The sequence below is a fragment of the Berghia stephanieae genome, chromosome 5, assembly GCF_034508935.2.
Source record: "Berghia stephanieae isolate SIO BIC M18660-M18661 chromosome 5, UCSD_Bste_1.3, whole genome shotgun sequence".
Taxonomy (NCBI): Eukaryota; Metazoa; Mollusca; class Gastropoda; order Nudibranchia; family Aeolidiidae; genus Berghia; species Berghia stephanieae.
Window position 1 is genome coordinate 69,340,325 of NC_088364.1, and position 5,000 is coordinate 69,345,324.

General features: G+C 38.2%; 1 protein-coding gene across 1 annotated transcript in view; it reads left to right on the plus strand.

Annotated features, from left to right (window-relative positions):
• Positions 1–5,000, plus strand: part of LOC144973510 (uncharacterized) — a 261,680-nt gene that overhangs the window by 126,180 nt on the left and 130,500 nt on the right. The window lies entirely within an intron of this gene.

The window sequence follows — 5,000 nt, forward strand, 5'->3', positions numbered from 1 at the left end:
AGAGAGAGAGAGAGAGAGAGAGAGAGAGAGAGGGGGGGGGGAGTTAAAAATGAAACCGATAGTAATTGTAGGTAACTCTGTGTATCATATTTCTTGTGCGAGAAATTTAGCGGTTTTCTCCCTTAGATAGACAAAGTACAATGTCGGTACGTTTTTTTTGTTGTTTTTTTTTAAACTTCCAGTTCCATCTTTGAAGACTAACCATTCACTTTTCGTTTATACGCACTGATAGATTTGTCAACGTAACTTCGCCTGTGCAATGATATTATTTGTGCACATTCGGGGAAAAATGTATTTCTAACTACCTAGCCTATGTTTAGGGGGTCCCGATGGTTCAGTTGGTAGAGCACTCGCTTCACAAGCAAAGGGACCGAGATCGATCCCCGGTGCAGTCGAGTTTTTTTCTAGACCCCCCTTCCCGCCATGTCCACCGAGCAATGGTTGGGTAGCTGGATCTGATAGATCTGGCGGAAAGTAGTTTGCGATAGACTAACGTGCTATCCAAAAGGTAGCAATCAATTGCTATTATCCGTTTCACGCTATTGAAACCGAGATAAACTCCGGCTCCATAATGGCTCTGGAGGACTACCTTTTTTTTTTTTTAGCCTACATTAATTTATTTCGCCTCCTTTTTTTCTATTCTTAAACTTTGATTCCCCTCTAGTATTCTCCTCTGAAATGTATTCTCTTATAACGTCTCTCTCTCTTTACTCTCCTCTCTCTCTCTCTCTCTCTCTCTCTCTCTCTCTCTCTCTCCTCTCTCTCTCTCTCTCTCTCTTCACCTCTCCACCCCTCTCTCTCTCCTCTCTCTCCACCCCTCTCTCTCTCCTCTCTCTCCACCTCTCTCTCTCTCTCCCTCTCTCTCTCTCTCTCTCTCTCTCTCTCTCTCTCTCTCCTGTCTTGTTTCTTTTGGAGGTAATATACTGTTTTTACGCCCGTACAGAGTGATGAGGAAGAACAGATAGGGTTGAAAGGCACATACACACACACATACACACACACACACACACACACATATATATATATATATATATATATATATATATATATATATATATATATATATATATATACAGAGAGATAGATAGATAAATAGAGAGAGAGAGAGAGAGAGAGAGAGAGAGAGAGAGAGAGAGAGAGAGGGAGAGAGAGATGGAGAAATATTGGGGAGATATTAATGATGTTAATTATGAATATTGCATGGTGGCGTCAGTGATGGTTGTTGTCGTCGTTGTAGATGATAATGATGGTAATAATAATAATAATAATAATGATGATAATGGTGCTGATGACGATGATTATAATAACAATAATAATGATGATGATAATAGTAATAACAATAATAATAATAATAATAATAATAATAATAATAATAATAATAATAATAATAGTAATAATAATAATCATAATAATAATAATAATAATAATAATAATAATAATAATAATAATAATAATAATAATAATAATGATGATGATGATGATGATGATGATGAAAAAGAAAAACATTTTTTAAAATAATGTTTTGAAAATAACCAATATCTATAATTCCCTACCAACCAAACTAACCCGCTCACCAATCATACAATCAACCAACTACACTACCTGCCTTATAGTATATTGTATGTAATATTCTCTTACTTTCACGTGCATATCTCAACCGCTGCTCTCACTTTGAATCCCAAAACTCGTACTTACCATCACCCCCCCCCCCCCCCCCCCACCTCCCACATCTTCGCCATCCCTTCACACATCCCCCCCCCCCCCCCGCCCTTCTCCCTCCCACTCCTCAACCCCCACCAAATCCAGCCAACCAATAAGCTGCTCACTTCCTATATATTATATATTAAAAATGCCATCACTCAGATTTCAAAGATCAGCGCTCACGATCCGATCTAACGCACACGCCTATTATTTCTACCTCTAGCTGACTCTCACCACCAATGAATGCTCTCTCCCTAAAACGTCCCATCTAGCTATAGCACTAAACGCGTTAGCAAACTACTACTACTCACAACCAACCCCGCACGCGCACTGCACGCACGAATTAGAATACTCGATGGATTCAGATCGGCCTAATCGCGAGCTCAGCCCTCGATTCGCACACGAACCGCACGCGCGTCAGATGCCTTAAGTCGCCAATCCCCTCCCTCCTATTGGCACAAAACAAAACAAGTTTTGTATTTAATCGGGTATAAAGATATTGCGGTGAAAGCGAGTGAGTGAGGAGGGCAGTGAAGTGTGAGTGAGTAGTTCTCTCCCAGCAGCGTGAGGTATGAGTGAGTAGCAAGGAAGATAAGACGGACAGCTTGATAGCAGCCACAGCATGGCAGCTCGTCGTGGTGTGGTGGTGGTTTGTGGCCATTTTGAAATGTGGAGTTGAAAAAAATAATCAATACGCGATCTTTTGATGGGCGGGGCTATTCACTGGAAGAGTGACGGGTCGGGGGAGTGATGATGATAATATAGAGCTGAATTATTGTTCTTGAAGTAGAGAAGAAGAAGAAGAAGAAGAAGAAGAAGAAGAAGAAGAAGAAGAAGAAGAAGAAGAAGAAGAAGAAGAAGAAGAAGAAGAAGAAGGAGGAGGAGGAGGAGGAGGAGGAGGAGGAGGAGGAGAAGGAGAAGAAGAAGAAGAAGAAGAAGAAGAAGAAGAAGAAGAAGAAGAAGAAGAAAGAGGAGGAAGGATGGGTTTGAGAAGGGGGGGGGGGGTTGTAGAGGAGGACTATAGGAAGAAGAGAGGGAGGAAAGGAGGGATGCTTTACTGTTTGTACCTATTGTGAGAATGTTTGGTTTGTAATGTGGTAAACCATAGCTGCTACACTTGGATTTCGAATGAGGGGAGGAGGGGGAGGAGGAGGGGGAGGAGGAGTAGGAGACGAGATGATCGAGTAAATAAGGCAGTGCTCTAACACGCTATTATTGACATCTCTTTTTCCTTCCGGCAAAAAATTTGACCCCATTTGCTCACTATTCGGCGCTGCATTGCGGCTGACAACTGGGTTAACATACAACAATCTTTTCTCGATATAGACCTTAAAGAAAAATGTCCCTTTAGCATGAATAAAGGGGTTTTTAATTTAATTTCAGCCTTTTAAATTTATTTTCTGTTGAAAAGAAGGTGGTAGAAATGGAGAAGTTGGGATTGGAAAAAATGAGGAGGAGAAGGAGGAAGAGAAGGAGGAAGAGGAGGAGGACGAGGAGGAGGAGGAAGAGAAAGAGGAGTAGGATCTTAAGATGTAGATGTGGTTACCTTATTGTGGAGAGTATTTGTGATGGCGAATGGGTGAGATATTCTCTAGGTAATCAAAGTAACGTGTTGTAGCGTCAATAATGGTGGTGGTGATTGCTCATGGTGATGGTGATGATGGTGGTGATGGTGATGATGGTGATGATGGTGATGATGGTGTGGTGATGCTGGTGAAGGAGATGGTGATGATGGTGGTGATGATGGTATGAGGGTGTGATGGTGATGATAGTGGTGATGGAGATGGTGATGGTGGTGATGATGATGGTGGAGATGGTAATGGTGACGATCGTGTATTTGTCTAGCAGATCGAATGACGAATGTCTGGGAGAGTTTGTATTGACGAGTTGTCGGCGGTGGCGTCGTCTCCTCCAATTAATCAAATATTCAATCAATCAATCATTCCTCCCCATTATTCATTCAACCAATCGCTGCTAATAATAAATATTGTGATAATCAATTGGGCACCACTATCGATCAGTTGGTTCATTGATTGATTGATTGATTTCAGTGATCGATTTATCTTTCGTCGTCGTCTTCGTGGATTTCATGTCTCGTGTTTCGTTTTGTTTCGTTTTGTTTTGTTTTGTTTTGTTTTGTTTTGTTTTGTTTTGTTTCACTGTTGTTATTGTTGTTTCGTGTTTATTTAAATGCCATTCTTTCATATTCAGTCAGCCTTCTTTGTCTTCCTGGGTCATAGAGTCTGTTTTAAACCTTTGATCATTTTTTGTTTGTTTGTTTAAAATGAAATTTATATCGTTCGTGTGTTGTTTTTTTACAATTTCCTTGTTGTTTTATACGTCTGTCAAGAAGATTGTAGTTGTAGTCAGTCGCTGTTCGTAGGGTCTCGCTATACAACTGAAATTGATAGATTACGCAAAAAAAATTCTGATTATTACCTTGTAATGGTTTTGACACGCGAGTGATAATAATAATAATAATGACACGATGCTGAAATGAGAGATAGATAAATGGATTTTAAATAATTAAAAAAAAAAATATATATAAAAATAAGAAAATCTTGGCAACCCAGCAATGAAGAAACGATTGATGTACAAAGAAGAAACACTTGATCTACAAAGAAGAAACAGTTGATGTACAAAGAAGAAACAATTGATCTACAAAGAAGAAACAATTGATCTACAAAGAAGAAACAATTGATCTACAAAGAAGAAACAATTGATCTACAAAGAAGAAACAATTGATCTTCAAAGAAGAAACAATTGATCTACAAAGAAGAAACAATTGATCTACAAAGAAGAAACAATTGATCTACAAAGAAGAAACAATTGATCTACAAAGAAGAAACAATTGATCTACAAAGAAGAAACAATTGATCTACAAAGAAGAAACAATTGATCTACAAATAAGAAACAATTGATCTACAAAGAAGAAACAATTGATCTACAAAGAAGAAACAATTGATCTACAAATAAGAAATAATTGATCTACAAAGAAGAAACAATTGATCTTCAAAGAAGAAACAATTGATCTACAAAGAAGAAACGATTGATGTACAAAGAAGAAACGATTGATGTACAAAGAAGAAACGATTGATCTACAAATAAGAAAAATTGATTTTACAAAGAAGAAACAATTGATCTACAAAGAAGAAACGATTGATGTACAAAGAAGAAACGATTGATGTACAAAGAAGAAACGATTGATCTACAAAGAAGAAACAATTGATGTACAAAGAAGAAACGATTGATCTACAAAGAAGAAACAATTGATCTACAAAGAAGAAACAATTGATCTA